At 46.2% G+C, this 24,475-nt stretch overlaps 1 protein-coding gene across 2 annotated transcripts in view; it reads right to left on the reverse strand.

Annotated features, from left to right (window-relative positions):
- The window catches only part of LOC120366414 (uncharacterized), a 100,216-nt gene extending 83,769 nt beyond the window's left edge, over nucleotides 1–16,447 (reverse strand). Inside the window, exon 1 of one of the 2 annotated variants that reach the window (XM_074395517.1) lies at nucleotides 16,261–16,447. The gene's annotated coding sequence lies outside the window, so the exon portion shown is untranslated. The remainder of the gene's footprint in view (nucleotides 1–16,260) is intronic. The other variant, XM_074395516.1, reaches the window with a different exon arrangement.
- Between the last annotated feature and the right edge of the window lie 8,028 nt (nucleotides 16,448–24,475).

A 24,475-nucleotide genomic window follows, 5' to 3' on the forward strand; every position in this document is an offset into this window, starting at 1 on the left:
TTATTAAACAAAGAGTTTCCATGTGGCCCATCAATTTCACTCTTAGGTATATAGCTGTGAGAAATGAAAACATACATCCCCACAAAACATTGTACACAAATATCTTAGAAGTGTTATTCACAATAGCCAAAAAGTGAAAACAACCCAAATATTCATCAACTGATGTACAAATAAGTTTCAGGATATCCACGAATGGAATATTATTCAGCAACAGAAAGATTTGATGTAATGACAGGCGCTAAAAACATGGATGAACCTTGGAAATATTCGAAGTAAAATAAGACAGGTTGTGAACGACATATATTGTATGATTCCATTTATATGAAAGTACAGAGTATGTAGAGCTATGTAGAAAGTACACTTGTGGTTACATAGGCCTAGGGTGTAGATGGAGAGACAGCTGAACGACTAGGTTTTGGGTTTTTTTGTTTTTTGGGGTTTTGTTTGAGACAGAGTCTCACTCTGCCACCAGGTGCTAGGCTGGAGTGCAGTGGCACAATCACTGCAACCTCCACCTCTGGTGTTCAAGCAATTCTCCTGCCTCAGCCTCTCCTGTAGCTGGGATCACATGTGGCCATCACGAACGGCTGGTTTTTGTATTTTTAGTAGAGAAGGGGTTTTGCCATGTTGGCCAGGTTGGTCTTGAGTTCAGCTCAAGTGATCTACCCAGCTTGGCCTCCAAATTGTTGGGATTACAGACATGAGCCACCGAGCCCAACCTAGGGTTTTTTTGTTTTTTGTTTTGAGACCAAGTTTTGTTGTTGTCCAGGCTGGAGTGCAGTGGCGAGATCTCAGCTCGCTGCAGCCTTCGCCTCCCAGGTTCAAGCGATTCTCCTGCCTCAACCTCTCGAGTAGCTGGGATTACAGGCTCCTGCCACCATACCCAGCTAATTTTTTGTATTTTTAATAGAAACGGGGTTTCACCATGTTGGCCAGGCTGGTCATGAACTCCTGACCTCAGGTAATTGACCTGCCTCAGCCTCCCAAAGTGCTAGGATTACAGGAGTGAACCACCATGACCAAGGGTTTCTTTTTGAGGCGATAAAAATGTTCTAAAGTGTATCGAGGTGATGCTTGCAAATTCTGTAAGTAGACTTAATGCAGTGACGGCTGTGAATTCTATAAATAAATTTAATGTGGTGATGGTTGCAAATTCTATGTAAAACACAAATTGTACAATTTCAGTGAGTGAAAGCATGCTATGTGAATGTCTTAATAAAGCTTTTATTTAAAAAATGAGCAAACAGTAGAATGTTAGCATGGCTCACATCTATGCGGTGGGTATATTGGTTTCCATCATATTTTCCTGTGTGGTTTCTATTACATTTTACTGTGTGACCTGGGTTCGTGAGCAGGGAGGCCAAGCTCACTGAGAGCCTCAGCACACCTCCAGCACCTGGTGTGAGTGAGCTGCCTGGCTTCCCTGAGCATGGATGTGATGACATCATGGGTGTTTGCAGATTCCCTTTCACTGTGTCCCACAGCACTCCTGGTTCACGTGTGATATACTGCACTTGGGGTGGAGGTGTGCTGACCATCGTAAAGGGCTGAGTCTTTCTTCATTCTTTCCCATGGCGCTGATGCACGGTTTCCAGATACCACTTAGGAAGGAAGTTCCTGAGATGACAGACCTTGTGCTAGTCATATAGTGCTGCTAGGATAAAGTGTCATAGACTTGGGGGATGGACGGGACATTATTAAGAAATATGTTTGTCTGCCGGGCTCGGTGGCTCAAGCCTGTAATCCCAGCACTTTGGGAGGCCGAGGCGGGTGGATCACAAGGTCGAGAGATCGAGACCATCTTGGTCAACATAGTGAAACCCCGTCTCTACTAAAAATACAAAAAACTAGCTGGGCGTGGTGGCGCGTGCCTGTAATCCCAGCTACTTAGGAGGCTGAGGCAGGAGAATTGCCTGAACCCAGGAGGCGGAGGTTGCGGTGAGCCGAGATCGCGCCATTGCACTCCAGCCTGGGTAACGAGAGCGAAACTCCGTCTCAAAAAAAAAAAAAAGAAAAAAGAAAAAAAAAGAAATGTGTTTGTCACAGCCTGGGCCAGAAGTCCAAGGTTAGGGTCCCAGTGTGGTGAGGTTCTGGTGCCAGCTCTCTTCCTGGCTTGCAGACAGCTGCCTTCTCATTGTGTCCTCCTGTTGAGGAGAGAGAGCTCTGGGGTCTCTGCTTCTTACCAGGGCCCTAATCCCAACATTAGGGCCCCACTCTCATGGTCTCGTCTAACCCTGAAGAACTCCCGAAGGCCGCATCTCCAAACACCATCATCTATCCTGGATTAGGGCTTCAACACAGAACTTGGGAGGCTGAGGCGTGCAGATTGCCTGAGTTCAGGACTTGTGAGACCAGCCTGGCCAACACAGTGAAACCCCATATTTACAAATAATACAGAAAAATTAGCTGGGTGGGATGGTGGCCTCCCAAAGTGCTGAGATTACAGGCATAAGCCACCACACACAGCTTAAAATTGTTTTTTTAATACAATCAGTAAGTTCACAATCTTCTGATGCTAAAATAATAGAGGAGATTCAAATTAAGAATGCCAGCACTGAAAGAGAAGATATAACCACAGATCCTGTAGTCACTGAACAGATAATAAAAGAACATACTAACAACTACACACACACACTCATGTTAAAAACTAACATGGGCAGGGCGTGGTGGGTCAGCCTGTAATCCCAGCACTTTGGGAGGCCAAGGTGGGTGGATCACCTGAGGCGGGAGTTCAAGACCAGCCTGACCAACATGGAGAAACCCTGTTTCTACTAAAAAGACAAAATTAGGGCTGGGCACAGTGGCTCACGCCTATAATCCCAGCACTTTGGGAGGCCGAGGTGGGTGGATCACGAGGTCAAGAGATCGAGACCATTCTGGTCAACAAGGTGAAACCCCGTCTCTACTAAAAATACAAAAAATTAGCTGGGCATGGTGGCGCGTGCCTGTAGTCCCAGCTACTCAGGAGGCTGAGGCAGGAGAATTGCTTGAACTCAGGAGGCGGAGGTTGCGGTGAGCTGAGATCGCGCCATTTCCCTCCAGCCTGGGTAACAAGAGAGAAACTCCATCTCAAAAAAATAAAATAAAAAGACAGAATTAGCCAGGTGGGGTGGCGCATGCCTGTAATCCCAGCTACTTAGGGGACTGAGGCAGGAGAATCGCTTGAACCCAGGAGGTGGAGGTTGCAGTGAGCCAGGATAGTGCCATTGCACTCCAGCCTGGGCAACAACACTTGTAATCTCAGCTACTCGGGAGGCTGAGGAAGGAGAGTGCTTCAATCCGGGAGGTGGAGGTTGCAGTGAGCTGAGATCGTGTCATTACACTCCAGCCTGGGCAACAAGAGCAAAACTCGTCTCAAAAAACAACAAACAAAAACAAGTATTCACCTTATGCATCCCATAAAGATGGAAAATAGTATGCATTAATAAAAGGAAAAGACTGCTAGGAATTTAGCAATGTATTTCTATGCAAAGGCTTAAAGCAGATATATAACATCTCAACATAAGTGAGAACATACAGTTCCACAACTTGTTTCTCTTATTAAATGTTACATTTTCCCTGTAATACAGTAAGCCCTGGGCCCTCTTATTCCTTGACTCCACTTCTGTGGATTCAACTAGCCTCACATTTTAAAAATTTGGGGGAAAAAATGATGGTTCCATCTGTACCAAACATAAACTTTTTTCCTTATAGTTATTCCCTAAACAATACAGTATAACAACTATTTGTATAGCATTTATACTGTATTACATACATGAGCAATTGACAGATTACTCATACAGGAAGATATGCACAGGTTATATGCAAATATACCAATTTATAGAAGCAACTTGAGCATCTGTGGATTTTGGTATCCACTGGGTTGGGGGGTCCTGGAACCAATTCCCTGATATGGAGGGATGGCTGTATGATTTTTTTTTTCCTATCAACCTCTTATTTTTAACAATGGCAAAGTGTATGGGTATAATGGCAATTTACTCAACCTTAACTCCATTTTTGGACAGCTGTTTCTAATTTTTCTCAATCACAAACACTGATATAATGAAAAACCTTACACATACATATTTGTATACTATTCAAATTAATCTATATGAGAAATTCCTAGCAGTGAAACTGCTGGATACACAGAGTACATGCACTTTAAAATCTGTTTAAGGCTGGGTGCGGTGGCTCATGCTTGCAATCACAAGACCTTGGGAGGCTGAGCGGGCGGATCACCTGAGGTCAGGAATGCAGGACCAGCCTGGCCAATGTGGGGAAACCCCATTTCTACCAACAATACAAAAATTAGCTGGGCATGGTGGAAGGAGCCTGTAATCCCCAGCTACTCAGCAGGCTCTGGCAGGTAAATAGCTTGTACCCAGCAGGCAGAAGTTGCAGTGAGCTGAGACCGCACCACTGTCCAGCCTGGGTGACGAGCAAAACTCCATCTCAAAATAAAAAAAAATTCTGTTTTAATGCACTCATCCTCCAAAGAGGTCCTAGTAAAGTATAGTCCCACCAATGATGCAAGTTATTTATTTAAGGGCTATGCACTTAGGTGAACCTGTCCTTATGGACTAATATTTTATTAGGGTCTTGCTCTATTGCCCAGGCTAGAGCGCAGTAGCATGATCATGGCTCACTGCAGCCTCGACTTTCCCAGTTCAACTGATCCTCCCACCTCAGCCTCCCGAGTAACTAAAATTACAGGCACAAGCCACCACACCCAGCTATTTTTTTTTTTTTTTTTTTTGAGGCAGAGTCTTGCTCTGTTTCCAGGCTGGAGTGCAGTGGTGCAATCTTGGCTGACTGCAATCTCTGCCTCCTGGGTTCAAGCAATTCTCCTGCCTCAGCCTGCTGAGTGGCTGTGATTACAGGCATGGGCCACCACATTAATTTCTGTATTTTGCCAGTTAGAATGGCAATCATTAAAAAATCCAGAGACAACAGATGCTGGAGAGATGCGGAGAAATAGGAACACTTTTACACTGTTGGTGGGAGTGTAAATTAGTTCAACCACTGTGGAAGACAGTGTGGCGATTCCTCAAGGACCTAGAAATAGAAATTCCATTTGACCCAGAAATCCCATTACTGGGTATATATCCAAAGGATTACAAATCGTTCTACTATAAGGACACATGCACACGAATGTTTATTGCAGCACTGTTTACAATAGCAAAGACCTGGAACCAACCCAAATGCCCATCAATGATAGACTGGACAGGGAAAATGTGGCACATACACACCATGGAATACTATGCAACCATCAAAAATGATGAGTTAGTGTCCTTTGTAGGGACATAGATGAACCTGGAAACCATCATTCTCAGCAAACTGACACAAGAGCAGAAAATCAAACACTGCATGCTCTCACTCATAGGCGGGTGTTGAACAATGAGAACACATGGACACAGGGAGGGGAGCACTACACACTGGGGTCTGTTGGGGGGAAATAGTGGAGGGACAGCGGGGGGTGGGGAGTAGGGGAGAGATAACATGGGGAGAAATGCCAGATATAGGTGATGGGGAAGAAGGCAGCAAATCACACTGCCACGTGTGTACCTATGCAACAATCTTGCATGTTCTTCACATGTACCCTGAAACCTAAAATGCAATAAAACAAACAAACAAACAAACAAACAAACAGGCTTTGTTATTTACTACTTGTACTAGCTACTAATACATTGAATGTAATAAAATGTTTGGGAAAAAAATGCTTTAAAAATGAAAAAAAAAAAATTTCAGATAACTGACACTTGTTGGAGTGGGTGATGAATATCAGCACAGTCCAATCTCTTATCTTAGTAAAAATTTGCAAGCACGCACACAGAAAATTTCATTAAAAAGTGATGTTTCGCCAGGCGCGGTGGCTCAAGCCCGTAATCCCAGCATTTTGGGAGGCCGAGGTGGGTGGATCACGAGGTCGAGAGATCGAGACCATCCTGGTCAACATGGTGAAAGCCCATCTCTACTAAAAATACAAAAAATTAGCTGGGCATGGTGGCACATGCCTGTAATCCCAGCTACTCAGGAGGCTGAAGCAGAAGAATTGCCTGAACCCAGGAGGCGGAGGTTGCGGTGAGCCGAGATCGCGCCATTGCACTCCAGCCCGGGTAACAAGAGCGAAACTCCGTCTCAAAAAAAAAAAAAAAAAAAAGTGATGTTTCAGTCAAACTCTGAAGACCAGGGATAACTGTTAACAAAGAAAGGCATTCCACACAGAGGGAAAGAACAAGTGCCAAGATTCCTGGTGGAGAAGACGGTGAGCACAGGAGAATGAAGGAGGCCCCACACAGCTGGAGCAAAGACAGCAAGGGGGAAAATGGTATAAGATGAAGCTGAGGCCCAAAGTAATTAGTCATGCACCACCTAATGACATTTCTGTCAACAACAGACCACATATACCACAATGGATCCATATTATACTGAGACTGTTTTAAACTAAGTGCTATTTAAAGAGACAAATAGTTTAAAAAAAAAAATTAAAACGTTTATTAGGTTAAAAAGTTACAGTAAGCTAAGGTTAATTACTGAAGGAACTTTTTATAAATTTAGTGTAGCCTAACTGTACAGTGTTTACATACAGTCTACAGCAGTGAAGAGTAACATTCTATGCCTTCCCATTGACTCACAGACTCAACCCAGAGCAACTTTCAGTCCTGCCAGCTCCAATCATGGTAAGTGCCCTATACAGGCATACCATTTATCTCTTGTACCATGTTTTCACTGTACTTTCTCTGTGCTTCGATATGTTTACATACACAAATACGTACTCCTGTGTTGCATGCCTACAGTACTCAGTTCAGTCACATGCTGTACAGGTTAGTAGCCTAGAGCAACTTTGTACCATGTTTTAGGAGCATTAGACCGTATTACACAGCCTAGGTGCATAGTAGGCTGTCCCATATAGGTTTGTGTAACTACGCTCTATGATGTTCACAACGAGGTTTCCGAATGTACCCCTGTTTTTAAGGGATGTAAAACTGTATGTCCAGGAACTGTATGTATACCCTTGAGACTACATTATAAACTTTTGTCTTTAAGGCACCAGGAAGCCACTGAGAGTTTTCAGTAAAAGGCTGACATGGGATCTGCCTTTTAAAAATGTAATTTTCTTTTCTTGAGATGTTGTCTTACTCTGTCATCCAGGCTGCAGGGCAATGGCACAATCTTGGTTCATGCAGCCTCCGCCTCCCAGGTTCAAGTGACTCTCATGCAGAGTAGCTGGGATCACAGTGTGTGCCATCTTGCCCAGCTAATTTTTGTATTTTTAGTAGAGACGGTGTTTCACCATGTTGTCCAGGCTGGTCTTGAACTCCTGACCTCATGGATCCACCCACCTCAGCCTTCCAAAGTGCAGGGATACAAGCATTAGCCACCACACCCGGCGTGAAAATGTGATTTTTTAGGCTGGGCAACAAGACAAAATCCTGTCTCTACCAAAAATACAAAAATTAACTGGGCCTGATGCCTGTAATCCTGAGATTTTGGGAAGCCCAGGCGAAAGGACTGCTTGAGGTCAGGAGTTCAAGATCATCCTGAGCAACACTATGAGACCTCATCTCTACAAAAAATTCAAAAGTTTTAAAAAGAAAATGTAACTGTTTTGACACAAACAAAATTACAAATGTGTTTACTTTCACCCAACAATCTACCTTAAAGCTGTATCTGCATAAATACAAAACAATATACACCTGCACAAGGTTATTCACTGCCGCAATATTTGTAATAGCTGAGAGAACATAAACAACCCAAATGTTCATCATTAGGTGATGAGCTGCAAGCACAAAATACACAGCTTATATGAAGCGATCTCCAGAACATATGACGCAAAAGGAAGTAGAGCAGTGTGCATGGAATGCTGCCTATTAAGAAAGGGAAATAAAAATACACAGATGTGCTTACATTTGAAAAATGAAATATCAAAAGAATAAAGCAGAAACAATTAACTGGGAAAGGAGAGAAATTTGTGGAGGGACAGAATGAAAGTGAGGCTGTGGACCGGGTGAGGTGGCTCACGCCTGTAATCCCAGCACTTTGAGAGACTGAGGCAGGTGGAACATGAGGTCAGGAGTTCAAGACCACCCTGCCCAAGATGGTGAAACCCTGTCTCTGCTAAAAATACAAAACTTAGCAGGGCACATTGGCAGGCAACTGTAATCCCCGCTACTCAGGAGGCTCAGGCAGGAGAATCGCTTGAACCCAGGGAGCAGAGGCTACAGTGAGCCAAGATGGCACCACTACACTTCAGCCTGGGTGACAGAGAGAGACTCTGTCTCAAAAAAAAAAAAAAAAAAAAAAAGAGGCTATGAACATAACGTTTTAACACAGCTCTGACCTTTGAACTACATAAATGTTCACATATATATTCTACACATTAAAAAATACATTAAATAAAAAACACATTAGAAGAATTTCAGAAAAACAAACCAAATTAATTATCAAACACGTAACATCATCAGAGAAAATCTTTACAAATGGCCTTACAAATCGGAATGTCAACTGTACATGCTTATGTGGATACATCTGAAGAACAAAAAGAACCATAACCAAATATAAACCTACAGTTGCTTTATTGTTATCAGTGTTATTTTCAAACTACAACATTTGTACTGTAAGATAAAGCAATTACATTAAAGTTGCTAAGAAAGTTAATTTTCAACGTTAGAGAAAAAAGGACAAACTCATAGTAGAAACTGTGATGTTAAATTTGAACTAGAAACAGCAATATAAAAATCCAAATCTGTATATTTCCCATGGCTGTCCAATAAAAGCATGGGCATCCTAACAGTAAGAACATGTAACACCCAGATTTTAGTATCTAAACTCTATTCGTCAACAAAACAAGCTGAAAGACATGACTGATAGGTATTTGGCAGGAAAAGCACAAAGTGAACCTCAGACACCTTGTGTCAGAAAGCAAAAAAAGCTTCAGAGAGTATGTGTCATGTCAAAGGAAAGAGAACTAGCTTGAAAGGACCTCAACATGTCCACCTTGTGACAAGCAGAGGAAAGACAGTGAGTGTTCCATTAAAACACACTGATAAAGTCAGGCATGGTGGCTCACGCCTGTAATCCCAGCACTTTGGGAGGCTGAGGTGGGTGGATCACTTGAGGTCAGGAGTTTGACAGCAGCCAGACCAACAAGGTGAAACCCTGTCTCTACTAAAAATACAAAAAATTAGCCAGGCGTGGTGGTGCACTCCTGTAATCCCAGCTACTTGGGAGGCTGAGGCAGGAGAACTGCTTGAACCCGGAGGCGGAGGTGGCAGTTAGCCAAGATCACACCACTACACTCCATCCAGGGTGACAGAGCAAGACTGTCTCAAAAAAAAAAATGTCCATGCACAGTGGCTCACGCCTGTAATCTCAGCACTTGGGAGGCAGAGGCGGGCAGATCATGAGGTCAGGAGTTTGAGACCAGCCTGACCAACATGGTGAAACCCCTCTCTACCAAAAATATAAAAATTAGCCAGGCTGAGTTATCAGGAGATCTAGAAGAATAAAAAGAAAAAAAAAAAAAAAGCCAGGCATGCCTGTAATCCCAGCTACTCAGGAGGCTGAGGCGGGAGAATTGCTTGAACCGAGGCAGAGGTTGCAGTAAGCTGAGATTGTGCCACTGCACTCCAGCCTCAGTGACAGAGTAAGACTGTATCCAAAAAAAAAAAAAAAAAAAAAATACACATTGGATACATAAAAATCTATGGGTCTACAATTATGCTCCAGAGAAAGCAAAAAGAAAATGACTCAAACTCCTCCCTCCAAAAAAAAAATCTGGCCAGGTGCGGTGGGAGGCCGAGTCACAGAGTCAAGAGACCAAGACCATCCTGGCCAACATAGTGAAACTCTGTCTCTACTAAAAAATACAACAATGGGCCGGGCACGGTGACTTAAGCCTGTAATCCCAGCACTTTGGGAGGCCGAGGCGGGTGGATCACGAGGTCAAGAGATCAATACCATCCTGGTCAACACGGTGAAACCCCGTCGCTACTAAAAATACAAAAAATTAGCTGGGCATGGTGGCGTGTGCCTGTAATCCCAGCTACTCAGGAGGCTGAGGCAGGAGAATTGCCTGAACCCAGGAGGCGGAGGTTGCGGTGAGCCGAGATTGCGCCATTGCACTCCAGCCTGGGTAACAAGAGCAAAACTCCATCTCAAAAAAAAATACAACAATGACCTAGGTGTGTTAGCACACACCTCTAGTCCCACTTAGTTGGGAAGCTGAGGCAGGAGAATTGCTTGAACCCAGGAGGCAGAGGCTACAGTGAGCTGAGATCATGCCACCCCATACTAGCCTGGTGACAGAGCGAGACTCCATCTGGCAGCTCAGGGAGGTCAGGCACAGTGGCTCAAGCCTGTAATCCCAGCACTTTGGGAGGCTGAGGCAAGCAGATCACAAGGTCAGGAGTTTGAGACCAGTCTGCTCAACATAGTGAAGCCCTGTCTCTACTAAAAAAAAAATACAAAGAATTAGCCGGGTGTGGTGGTGTGCTCCTGTAATAGCTACTCAGGAGGGTGAGGCAGGAGAATCGCGTGAACCCAGGAGGAGGTTGCAGGAAGCAACGGTGAGATCACACCATTGCACTTCAGCCCAGGCAACAGTGGGAGACTCCATCAAAACAAACAAACCAACCAACCCAAGCAGGTAAAAGCATTCTTTTCTGTCCTTACTGCCTGTGTCAAGTAATAGTAATTCAAATATCCAGACAGGCCCAGACATAAACAACTACAAACAAATATAATCTAGTATTTTTAAAAATCTGCCTATTTTGTTAAGATGCTACTATAATCTAACATCTCAAATGGTACAAAAATGCCTTACTAGTCTCTTCATCTATTCTCTCAACGTTTGGATAAAATAATATTCACGTTAAATAAATCCTTTCTCCCTTCCCCCTTCAGGAAAAAAAAAGCTCATTTAACATAACATTAAATATTCTAACTTCAGACCAATACTTCATGCCTCAAATGACTTCACCAGCTTCTCTAACAGGCTAGACTCTGGAGATTAAAGTTCCTTTGTGGGCAGATTCCTTCAAACCTCTCCAACTGCATTAATATACTGCTCTAGAACACAGGTCCAATCCTGTCCCTACCTTTCAATGGCTTCCCTCTACCTACAGATTAAACACCAACCACCTTACTGTTACATGCAGAACTTAAAATGTGGCCTCCAAATTCATCCCTAGACAGAACTGCCATAGGAAACTACAGGTGGTGCTGGCAGGGGTGACATCATCATCAGTATCAACTGGGCATTTACTGAATACCAGGAGCCTATGAATCATTTCACTTCATTTAAGCTCACTCCTGATGAGGTAGGTGTTCTAATCCCACGCTATACATAAACACACTCACAAAGGAAGACAGAAGATGAAAAGAAAGAAAAGGAAGGAAGGAGTGAAACAAACAAGAGGCTAACTTTTGGCTAGGACTGAAATCCCCCATGGTCTCTTTAACTCCTTTCATGCCTCTGCTCCTGCTTTCCGCTCCAGCCAGATGTCTTTCCTCTCCCATTCTGATATTCTATAAAATCACCTTCTCTTCCCAGATAACCTTCACACAGAATTCCCTCACTATATGCATTTGCATGTCCTCTATCAAACTAAAAAGTCTGTAAGGATACATCGCTGGCTTTTTTTTTTTTTTCTTCAGAAACAATTTCATTCTTGTTGCCCAGGTTGGAGTGCAATGGCATGATCTCGGCTCACTGCAACCTCCACCTCCCAGGTTCAAGCATTTCTCCTGCTACAGCCTCCCAAGTAGCTGGGAATATAGACATGTACCACTACGTCCGGCTAATTTTGTATTTTTAGTAGAGATGGGGTTTTTCCATGTTGGTCATGTGGTCTTGAACTCCTGACCTCAGGTGATCTGCCCAGCTTAGCCTCCCAAAGTGCTGGGATTACAGACATCAGCCACCACACCTGGCCCTCTGTTTATATATTTAGTCAAACATGGCCTGTTCTATAAAGGATTTGTGGCAATTTTAAGGTCATGAAGAGGCTACCAGCAAAGACCTAATTTAAAATTAAATTGGACTGAAAACTGATGCACAATTAAGCCAATTGTTTACTGCCATATTAAACAAAATGCCAATAACTACAGCAAAGTTCAAAAGTAGAAAAGGGAAGGAAATCTACTGGCATCAGCTGCTGTATTTCAGGAACTGTACTGAGAACTCTATAAGTCCATTTCATGCAACTCTCAAAACAGCCTTATACAATAGGTTTTATCCCAGTGTACAGATAAGAAATTGAAGGTTTTAAAAGGCTTTGCCCGTTGGCTCTTTCACCATTATTTGCTAGAGTTTGGGTCTTCAGGCTCTGGGTCATAGATTTCTTTCCAGGCTACCTTGTAGCAATTTGAGAGCTGGAATCACTTTCCCCTGGGTCCCAAAGATTCAGGAAGAGCTTAGTGCCTTTGACTAGACCTCGGATGGACCCACCACAAAAATTTAACCCAACCTTGACCTCGGAGTCTTCATAAATGCTCACTGAAGAAAATTTCCAGGACGACTCGGGCCTCTCTTCTTCTCAGAGATGTCAATAAAGAACCTTAGTAACATGACTTTCAACCCTAGTACCAAATTCCCCCCTTCCCTTCTACCAGAAGATTCACTCCAACAACTGGATAGGAGAGAACCTTCCAGGACATCAGAAATGGCAAAGTAAGAACACTGCTATCTATGCAGAAAGAAAATAGAGTAAAATTGAGATATGTGTTACTCAACAGATTTCCTTGGATTGAAATCGAACTAGTAGACATTGGCCTAAACGGAGTTCAAAATGCATCAAGAAGGGAACCATTGTAATGTGGCTGCAGTTTGTATGTATCATAGCCTGAGAATGCTGTAACAGGGAATCATGACACCAAGCCAATTCAATCCATAAACTATTATTCCTGTGCTTTTCTTGCTGGTAATTTTAGATACCAGGTTGAAAAAGCTACTCTATGCTAGGACAGCCTGTATACCAATAACTTTGATAAAGAGTTCTGTGATGCCGGGCGCGGTGGCTCAAGCCTGTAATCCCAGCACTTTGGGAGGCTGAGGCAGGCGGATCACGAGGTCAAGAGATCGAGACCATCCTGGTCAACATGGTGAAACCCCGTCTCTACTAAAAATACAAAAAATTAGCTGGGCATGGTGGTGCGTGCCTGTAATCCCAGCTACTCAGGAGGCTGAGGCAGGAGAATTGCCTGAACCCAGGAGGCGGAGGTTGCGGTGAGCCGAGATCACGCCATTGCACTCCAGCCTGGGTAACAAGAGCGAAACTCCGTCTCAAAAAAAAAAAAAAAAAAGAGTTCTGTGATGTCTTTTATCTTTTCATTTCTACCATGATACTAGTAATTTGTAAGAGACCTATGCAGCTTGAATGTGTTTGAATAACCTCAACATACTTTAGCCGGGCGCGGTGGCTCAAGCCTGTAATCCCAGCACTTTGGGAGGCCGAAGCGGGTGGATCACGAGGTCAAGAGATCGAGACCGTCCTGGTCCACATGGTGAAACCCCGTCTCTACTAAAAATACAACAAATTAGCTGGGCATGGTGGCGCGTGCCTGTAATCCCAGCTACTCAGGAGGCTGAGGCAGGAGAATTGCCTGAACCCAGGAGGCGGAGGTTGTGGTGAGCCAAGATCGCGCCATTGCACTCCAGCCTGGGTAACAAGAGCGAAACTCCCTCTCAAAAAAAAAAAAAAAAAAAAAAACATACTTTAGCTCTCCTCTCTGATGTGACCCAAAGAGCCAGTAGGTCCTAAGATTCCCATGTGTGTTAGAAACCTGAAGTCAGTGAGATGAAGCCCAACATCAAGAATTGAAGTAAAGCAACTTATGGGGCAAGAATGTAAAGAAAACACTGGGTAGTTTGGCTACAGCATAAATAAATGTTCTGGTTTTCAAAAGTTTGAACTCCAATAAAAGGACCTTCAATGTGCTATTTTTGCAATTTTCAGTAACAAATGTGTGTATACATAAACAATAAAACTGACATATTCGAGTAACATTAAAAATTTTTTTTTTCTTCATCATGTTGACCAGGATGGTCTCGATCTCTTGACCTCATGATCCACCCGCCTTGGCCTCCCAAAGTGCTGGGATTACAGGCTTGAGCCACCGCGCCCGGCCCCAAGTATCTTTTTTCTAGTATGTCAGATATACATTCTGACTCCAGGTCTAACTCCAGAGACTACACTGTTTTCACAATGCCATGTCTTTTAAACTGAACAAAATACGTGCACAAAATAGTTGATTCTCTTCTTCTAATTTCTTTTCATTCAGGAAAAGGGAAATAAAACACATTTAATTAAGCATCCAATAAATATAAACAAATACAGTATTAACATTTAAATGCTTCCTCAGCAATATTCTTTTAAATGATAAACCAAAAGAATGTATATCTAACATACCAGAAAAAAGATGCCAGCAATTAAGGAGTACAACCAGTAACGTTGTAACTACGTGCAATCAATCAGGTAAGTCACTGGGAAGTTAAAAACACCTAAATTCCTTCCAGTTAAAACCAAATTAGTAACTCTCATCTTATTAATATGACAGTCAAATTTGAAACACTACCCACAAAATGCAGAGGGGCACACACAAGCCAAAGCAGTATCATGACCCTTCAGTTCACAAGTAAGGGAGACACATCATTATCTGAGATACACTGTAAGGACACCAACGACCAACATATGGCACTGCAATGGCTGTTCCGGGCAACATCCATTTACACCGTTTCCTGGATTTCTGGCATAAAAAGATGACTGAAGACATACACTGGCCCTATTGCCTTGACAATTCATAACCATTTTAACAGTAACCATTTCGTTACTCAGATTATAAAATTGTATTTTTCATGACTCTACGACCTACTACCTATAACTCTGACATATACATATTGTACAACCTTAATATATAATTTTAAAATCTGATAACGAACGTTCTGTAAATTACCATCTACTACAATATTTTGATGTTTGCCTTTTAACCAAATTGAGGAGAAGAGAGGGAGGTTGGAAGAAGCCTCATTTCACCTGCCCTTTCCAAAATTTCACGTCGAGAGTGTTCGAAAACTCAGTATGCCCAGGTACAAATCTCCAAGTTTGTCTAATTTTCACTACTTAACAAAAGCGACGTAGAAAGCAATTACTGTACCCTCCATCAATCTTTTCAGATTGCACAGAATTCCTTCCAGAAAATTCCAAAAGAAAAAAAATTTAGACAGGTATTCCCGTTTTGGTATGTATGTCGTCTTTTGCACAAGTCATTGTAGAGTGAAAGCCTTTAAAACATTTCAATGTTCCTGGTACTGCTTTCTGATGAACATGATAAAACAGCCAAATCATCCGTATTTACCAAGATTAAAAACACTTCCACCACGTACGGAAAATCTCTCCAAAACACAAAATCTAATTCAAAAATTACAAATAAAAAGAGTAAATGTAAAAACAATTGCATAAACAAACTTTGAAATGCGTATGAGTTGACATTACTAAAGCCATTACTCAAAAAACCAACCTCTGTAAAATCGAGAAGGCACAATCAATGCAGTAAGATGCTGGAGAAAGCCAAACCCGAGGCGCTGCGCAGTTCCCGCATCGCACATTTCAACACATTCATTCATTGACGAATACATCCAAGGTCACTCACGACGGAGAGGAAAAGTGAGTGAGTGCAGGGCGTTTCGCCGCGCCTCATGGAGGGCAGCGAGGAGACTGGCGCATCTGGAAGGGGGCTGCGCGGGCGCAACAACTGGCCAGTGGGCGTTCCGGCAGCCTGCAGCTTGCAAGGACCGCGGCCATCCCCGGGTCAGGCCCGCGTTCCCGGGGCGACCCGACCCGCCGCGCCGCCCCCGGCCCGGCATTAAGCGAGGCTCTCCCTCCCCGCCCGCATTCTGCAGCAGCGCCCCCTCCCGGCCGCTGACTACGCAGCGCCGCCGCCCGCCATCCCCCGGCCCGAGGGCCTCCCAACTCTGCTCCAAACAAAGCGCGCGCTAAGGGGCCGGAGGCGTCGGGGGAACTGGGGACAGGAAGGTGGCGGCCATGTTGGCGGGGGACGGCGGAGATGATGGGACGGAAGAGTGGAAGCCGGCAAAGAAAGGAGCGCGCGCCCGCCTCGAGGCCCAGGCCTGCCCCGGCCGGCAGGGGGCGCTGTGCGGAAGTCGCCCGCTGGACAATGCTCCGCGCGGGCCCCGGCTAGGCCGCCGCACACCTAGCCCGCCCGCAACCCGCACCCCCTCACGGCACCGCACGAACCACGCCCGCCCCGCGCGGGTCTTACCCGCTGGCCGCTGACGCCACGGTCCACAGGCCCGCGGTTTCCGCCGTCTCTCGTCGACGCTTCCGCCGGCCCTAGCCCAAGCCAAATGAGGCCTCCCCGCCTCAGCTCCCTCGCAGCTGACGCCGCCCGCCCCGGTAGCCCCCAGGGCGCACGCGCACTGCTCCCAACAAACAGCAGCGGCCGTGCAGCCCAGGCGCCGGGCGTCGACGGCCGACTACGCATGCGCGTTGGAGCGGGGTGGGGCAGCTGGGGCGTGGCCTGTCGCCGCTCACCTGGAGGGCGTCTGGGCGTGGCCCGAGCTTGGGACTTCCGGGTGCGCGCTGGGAGTGGGCGGCGGCAGGTCCCCGGAGCTCTGGACCGTGAGGGGGCGCAGCCAGAGAAGGGCTTCGTTTTCGCGCAGTAGGACTTTCAGGAAGAACAGGCCCCCTTTGTCCTGGGACGTAAGCCGCAAGTCGGACGTCCTGAGGGGCGCAGCGCGAATACCGAGGAAGCCGGATCACGGGGCTGGGCTGCGAGCCTTGAGAGCCCTGAACCTCGGGAACGCCGCGGCGCTCCTCCAGCGCGCCGGTGCAGGGCCGCGGGACGCGAGCCCTTGGAAAGGACGGATCTGCTTCCTGTGGCTCCCTGGAAGAGGCGTCTTCACCACCGCACTGCGCAGAGGCCGGCGGCGTCGCCCGCTCACCCCGCTTGCCGCCTCCCCGCGCAAAGCCCTGCCCGGGTAGCTCAGGGCAGCTGGAGCCCCGGAGCCTCACCTACCAACACCTGGGCTGGCCTAGGCTGTGTGGGGACGGGACGTGGCTCTGGAAGCCCGGAAACCTGTGTCCAGCCCCCCGCCACAAATGGAACTCACCCGGCTCCACTCGCAAGGTTAAGAGCCAAAAATTCCCGTGATCGCAGGCGAATTCATTTGACTTCCGTTTCAGTTAGGATGCCTTTTCAGCATTTTGTTGCTTGTTTACAGAAGGGAGAGAGGTCGCATGAAGAGCAGTTTTTATTCCTGCAGAATCGAGTGCGGGACTTGGAGGCTGAGTCCAGCCGGCCGCTGTCCAGTCCCCGCCAGCCCCGTGTCCTGGAGCAGGTCACTGACCCGGTTCCTCGAGTGCGGCAGGACAGCCGCTTCCTAATAAACCGCCTCCCAAAGCGTCTTCAGATCAAATTTCAGAACATCTTATTGGAAAGCACCTTGAACACTCCAAACTGCAGCACAATTATTAGGTAGCGATACTCTTTGGGCTTTTACTGGTACCTTTTCTTCCAAATAAGATTGATATGTGCCTGCTCAAATTGAAGTGCTTGTCTCAGATGACACACTTGGCAGGCATGGGACGTTCACAGGCCAACTAGAGGGCTAATTTCAATACCGGCATATAAAAGTGCATCGCTGTACTGACAGGTTCACAAGTGTTGAGAAATTATTCACTTTGATTTGTGTATTTAATGTCGTGTGTGTGTGTGTGTGAGAGAGAGAGAGAGAGAGAGAGAGAGAGAGAGAGAGAGTCTCTGTGTTGCCTAGGCTGGAATGCAGTGGCGCAATCTCGGCTCATTTGAACCTTGCCTCCTGGGCTCAAGTGATTCTCAGTGCCTCAGCCTCCGGAGTAGATTACAGGCATGTACCATCATGTCCCAGGCCGGAGTGCAATGGTGTGATCTCGGCTCACCGCAACCTCCGCCTCCCGGCTTCAAACAATTCTGCCTCAGCCTCCTGAGTAGCTGGGATTATTACAGGCATGCACGACCACGCCCAGTTAATTTTGTATTTTTAGTATAGTCGGTGTTTCTCCATGTTGGTCAGGCTGGTTTTGAACTCCCGACCTCAAGTTATCCGCCCACCTCAGCCTCCCAAAGTGCTGGGATTACAGGCGTGAACCACCATGCCCGACTCAGCTAATTTTTAAAAAAATATGTTTAATAAAGATGGGGTTTTGCCATGTTGGCCAGGCTGGTCTCAAACTCCTGCCCTCAAGCAGTCCGTCGGCCTCAGCCTCCCAAAGTGCTAGGATGACAGGTGTGAGCCACTGTGTCCAGCCTGTTTAATGTCTTACAGTGGGGCTAATCTCAGAAACGAGGAGGGATGGGAAGAAGGTAGGTGCCAAGAAATCTGCTGGTTGGAACATTTCATCTCACTGGTTAGAGCCCTGGGTTTCTCCACCTAAGCACTGTTGACTTTTGGGATGGAATAATCCTTTTGTGTGGGGTCTGTTCCATGCTTTGTAGGATGTTTGACAGCATCCCTGGCCTCCACCCAGTAGATGTCAGCAGCACACCCACTCCTCCAAAATTTGCAGAAAATCTCTTCGAAGTCAAATGTGCTGCCCCACCTCCCTCTCCATCCCCAGCCCCTGATTTAAATTTTGCCTCTAGTAATGGTCACACTGGGCGCTGTGGAGAATACGCAGGACTGGAGCTCACGCCTGTAATCCCAACAGTTTGGGAGGCCAAGGCAGGAGGATGGCTTGAGCCCAGAAGTTCCACAAGGGCAACATAGCAATACCCCAACTCTAAAATAAATAAATAAAATTTTTAAAAATTAAAGGCTGAGCACATTGGCTCACACCTGTAATCCCAGCACTTTGGTAGGCTGAGGTGAGTGGATCACCTGAGGTCAGGAGTTTGAGACCAGCCTGGCCAACATGGTGAAACCCCAGCTCTACTAAAAATACAAAAATTAGCCAGGCACAGTGGCATGTGCCTGTAGTCCCAGCTACTCACAAGTCTGAGGCATGAGAATTGCTTGAACCCAGGAGGCAGAGGTTGCGGTAAGCCAATATCGTGCCACTGCACTCCAGCCTGGGTGACAGAGTGAAAGTCCATCTTAAAAAAAAAAAATTCTCAGCCGGGCGCGGTGGCTCAAGCCTGTAATCCCAGCACTTTGGGAGGCCGAGGCGGGTGGATCACAAGGTCAAGAGATCGAGACCATCTTGGTCAACATGGTGAAACCCCGTCTCTACTAAAAATACAAAAAAAATAGCTGGGCATGGTGGTGCGTGCCTGTAATCCCAGCTACTCAGGAGGCTGAGGCAGGAGAATTGCCTGAACCCAGGAGGCGGAGGTTGCGGTGAGCCGAGATCGCGCCATTGCACTCCAGCCTGGGTAACAAGAGCGAAACTCCGTCTCAAAAAAAAAAAAAAATTCTCTTTCTTTATAAATTACCCAGTTTTAAGCCACAGAAAATAGACTGAGACAACTAACATGAATTCTGATAGGATGGTGGCCTCATTGAGACAGAGGCATCTCTTCTGTGTTGGATGTGATGAGGCACTGAGCCAGATCTCTGAGAGCCACAATTGATACAGGCTCCATGTGAGGAAGTGTGGAGTCCCGGCTGTGGGTCAGAACCGAAATGACCAGCACCTGCCTGGATGGTCGGCATTAAGACCAGAGGAGGGGAGCAAATAAGGAAAGCACAGAGACAGGGTCAGAAACAAACTGAGCACACGCAGCCCTGCTGGGAGCCGCTCCAGGTGGTGCCCGCTCGCCTGGGTTCCAGGAGGCTGGCAAGGGTGGGAGCATGTTCCATGCCTTCTCTAGCCCTCTGTCACATTATCATAGTCTTGTAATCTCCCAGAGCATACATCCTTTCCTCTATTCTCTGCTGTATCTCCACGGCATAGACAAAAGTCTATGAGAGTAGAGGTCAATAGAGACACTATGAGGCTGGGTGCTGTGGCTCACACCGGTAATCTCAGCACTTTGGGGGGCCTCAGCAGGAGGATTGTGTGAACCCAGAAGTTCCAGACAAGCTTGGGCAAGTTCCACACTGGCTCAGGGCTTACTAATGGCTTAGAGCCTATGGATGGCATCCCCATGTTTTCTCCACAACTGCAATACAGAAGTTATTCTCCCATGGGAAGTAACTGGTTTTTAAAAGAAAAAAAAAACCCAGATGTTCTCTGGAGGAGCCACACCCAGTCCCAGGCCCAGCCCCCATCCTCTGACCCTTCATCCCACCATCCCATCACCTTGCTAGAGTGTGAGTCTTGAATGGTGGGGCCTGTTTAGTTTGCTTCTCAGGAAGCCTCAGACCACTGGACTCCACGCTAAAGCTTCTTCCTGATAAAGAAAAATATCAGACAAGTTTAACAGCGCTTATTTGAGCAAAGAACGAACGATTCACCAGTCATGCAACCCACAGAAGAAGAAGAGGTTTCGAGAGCTCACCTCCGCAATTTGGGCAGTGAGGGTTTTGGATGGATATGTTGAGAGTAAATCTTTAAGAGGTTTATTCTGAGTCAAACATGAGTGACCGTGGCCCGTGACACAGCCTTCGGGTGGTCCTGAGAATGTGTGCCCAAGGTGGAAAGGGTACAGCTTGGTTTTATATATTTTAGGGAGGCATGAAACATCAATCAAGTACATTTAGGAAATACATAGCTTTGGTTCTGAAAGATGGACGACTCAAAGACAGGGCTTCTAGGCTATAGGTAAATTTGAACATTTTCTGGTTGACAATTTGTTGAGTTTATGTGAAGACCTGAGGTCAACAGAAAGGAAATGTTCAGGGTAAGATAAAGGATTGTGGAGACCAAGTTTTACTGTGCAGAGCAAGCTCTCAACAGGCTTCAGAGTGAACAGGTTGTAAAATGTTTCTTTTCTTTTTTTTTTTTTTTTTTTTTTTTTGAGACGGAGTTTCACTCTTGTTACCCAGGCTGGAGTGCAATGGCGCGATCTCGGCTCACCGCAACCTCCGCCTCCTGGGTTCAGGCAATTCTCCTGCTCAGCCTCCTGAGTAGCTGGGATCACAGGCATGCGCCACCATGCCCAGCTAATTTTTTGTATTTTTAGTAGAGACGGGGTTTCACTATGTTGACCAGGATGGTCTCAATCTCTTGACCTCATGATCCACCCGCCTCGGCCTCCCAAAGTGCTGGGATTACAGGCGTGAGCCACTGCGCCCAGCATGTAAAATGTTTCTTATTGGACCTAAAAGTGTGCCCGGCTCTTAGCTGATTATCTCCTGGATCTGAAAAAGAAAGAAAATTAAAAAAAAAAAAATTGGTCGGGGGGTAAGGGGATTCTCTGTAGAATGTGGATTTTTCCCATAAGGGATGGCTTTGCACAGCCATTTCAAGATATCACAGAGAAACATGATTTGGGGTAGTCTTATTTTCTTCCTTGTTATACCAGAGTCAGATTGGAAAGTAAGTGATGATATTCATTGTTAAATAAAACCCATCAGATGAGAATTTATGATTTGTAGGGCATGACTCCCCAGACCCCTTAATAAGAATTTGGGGAAGATAAATATATACATATGTAAGTATGTATCATTGAAGCAGGAGCGGCCATGAGAAGCAGACCTCTCAGATACTGAACTAGAAAAGGAAGGGGTTTTATTATTACAGCCCGGGAGCAAGGCTTTATGTTTTGTCCAAACAGCCAAGCTCCCCTAACAAAGAGAAGCTCTGCCTTTATATAGGCTTACACTCTAGATAATACACGTGAAAGGGTCTTAGGTTTACAGCCTTAGAAATTACAAGTGAAAGGGTCTTGGGTTTACAGCTTTAGAAATTGGTCTCTGGATGGAGAAGTGGGGTGGGGGTTTGATCTTGTTTAAGTAAAACCAGTGTCTTCCAGAGAGATACCCCCATACCCATATCAGGCGTGCTATCTTACAGGAAGGTGATTCAGGAGGGGCCAGTCAGCAAGCCTTTTCTTCTATTGAAATGCAGTGTGGAAGTCAAGGGGAAGGTGATCTTAGATGCCTGGATCTCCTTCCTCACAACCCACTTCGAGACCCTCACCACTTTAAAATATTAGTGAGAGGTTTCATTCTCATTTTCCAGATCCTCTGAAGAAACTGATTGATAATGATGGATATAAAACACTTTGCCACTTCTAACAATCTTTGGCCAGCATAATTATATTAACCCAGAATTCTAACTTCATTCTACTTTGTATGTGGTGATCTGTCTTCTACTTTGTCCTAGTCTATTTTAAAATTTTTGTTATAAACTGGTTCAAATTATTTAAAGAACGCCAGGCACGGTGGCTCATGCCTGTAATCTCAGCACTTTGGGAGGCTGAGGCCAGCAGATCACTTGAGATCAGGAGCTCCAGACTAGCCCAGCCAACATGGTTTACTATAATACACAATAAAAGATGGCTATTAGAATTATAACTTGGGGGATGTGCAACCACACTTAATAACCACATGAAAAAAGACACTATGAAGAAACACATCTGACTGGTCACCAGTAGCACAGGTCATTGTTCCTTAGGAGCTGGTCCACCATGTCCTCCACTGGGCAAAGCTGGGCACCACTCTGTAAATAACGGGAGTATCTCTCACATCACCAAGTACTAATCAATAACCATATCACATACCCTTATACATATAAATTCAATTCTCTATCCTGTATAAACACAGAACCCCGTCTCTCTATCAGAGACACACATACTACATTCCCAGAATACATAACCCTAATAACCACTTACTAAAAAATACAAGCACATAGCCCCACAAAACATTCATCCAAACTGCCAAGCCCTTGAACACACAAACTCAATGCTCATGTAGTTCTCTGCATGCCCTAAATATACCCACAATTAACTAACACCACAAATATGCAAATATGCCACTTCATATCCCCAAATACACACACAGTCCCACAATACCTGCACATATGTAATCACACTTCCAAATACTCATGTAAAAATAACTCCTCCATCTTCCAAGGCACAAGAATCATACAAACTCCACCTCACAACTGCACACATTCATCCTACCAGTCCCCCAAAAGTCATGGATCTGCCCTTATACATTGAAATAGCCATACACAACACCTGGCTATTTGTCGTGGTATAACTGTTTTTCCCTTAAATCGTGCTCTGCACTGTGTCTGCTCCAGACATTCCTCTGACTATAAGCTGCTTATTCCTTAATTCATGCTCTGTACTGTATCTGCTCTAGGCATTCCTCCGATTATGAACTAATATATATATATGGAAATAACTGAGTAGTAACACTATAAACTAAGATATTCTCCAGGTCTTAATTTTGTCAGGATTCTGCTTAGCTCTCCTTCCTCGGTACCTATATGCAGGGTTACCCACACATTCCCACAGGAGCTACGGCAAAGCCCAGAGGGGCCAAGGGAGGCCACTGTCCCCATACCCCATGCCTCCCTTCAAGAGAGGAATGTGCTTCTCCAACAGGACAGCTCCCAGGGGCATATGTTGGGTACTGACCAGGCCAACACTCACTTTGTGGGCGGCCCATGGTCATAAAGGAGGGTATTGACCTGGTCAGTTTTCTTAGCTACTCTCCCCTCGCCTGTCCAAAACTCAACATATAATCTGCCCAGGAACAGGGATGAGCAGGTAGAGTAGCTGGCATATCGGTGGCGCCAAAATTCCTCCAAAACGATGCTGTCAGATGCGCGCCTCCTGCGGCGTCTCTGGGGCGCTGTGGTTCATGTGGTCCTGACTCCGCTGGGACCCACTTCACGTCCCCGTGCCCTGCCCTCCCCTGTGTGGTGCAGGCAGAAGGAGCAGCCCTCACCACGCCCATCCTCCTCCCTCCCTGCCTCAGTGTACCTTCCCAGCAAGGCCAGCCCCAAGGCCCTGCCTGCCTGCCTGCTGCCACCCAGGCCCCAGTGGCCAGCGGAGACCAAGGCCCCCAAGGAGATCCCCCCTGAAGCAGTGCAGGGTCTGTCAGTCTTTCCCAGACCCTCCAGTTCTGAAAGCACTCTAGCTGCAGGCCAGAGCCCCCTTCTCATGGCTGGGATCCTGTTCCCCAGTCCTGCTCAATTACTCTGTGCAGCAGGCACTTCTGTCTCCGTCTCCACTGGGAGTTGAACCTCCCACCTCCATGCCCCAGGAATGCTGTTCCTCTACTTCAGAGAAGCCCCTGCTCCCTGGCACTGTAGACACCAGGTGTAGTCTCGGCTGCTCTGAAGGCCTGGCTGCTTCCCGTGGCAGGAGCAGTGTGAGTGCAGACTGACCCCGCTCCCTCCCAGCTAGTGGCCCCAGCTCCCTCAGCACCCCTAGTGACCCCCATCCCTGCTTTCCTCCCAGGAGCCCTCTCTGTGAGGACCCAGGTCTCTGTACTGGGAGTCAGACAAGGAACCCCATGGAAAGGGCAGGCCCTGAGGAGCAGGAGGCGCCTGGGAGGGCCGTGTGGACTGGACGAGGAGCTGATGACTCTTTTATTGGGATTGGTTTTGTGCTGCCAAGCTTGGTTTGGGGAGTGGCAGTTGACAGAAAAGCCAGGATT

Source organism: Saimiri boliviensis, chromosome 2 (genome assembly GCF_048565385.1).
Source record: "Saimiri boliviensis isolate mSaiBol1 chromosome 2, mSaiBol1.pri, whole genome shotgun sequence".
NCBI lineage: Eukaryota > Metazoa > Chordata > Mammalia > Primates > Cebidae > Saimiri > Saimiri boliviensis.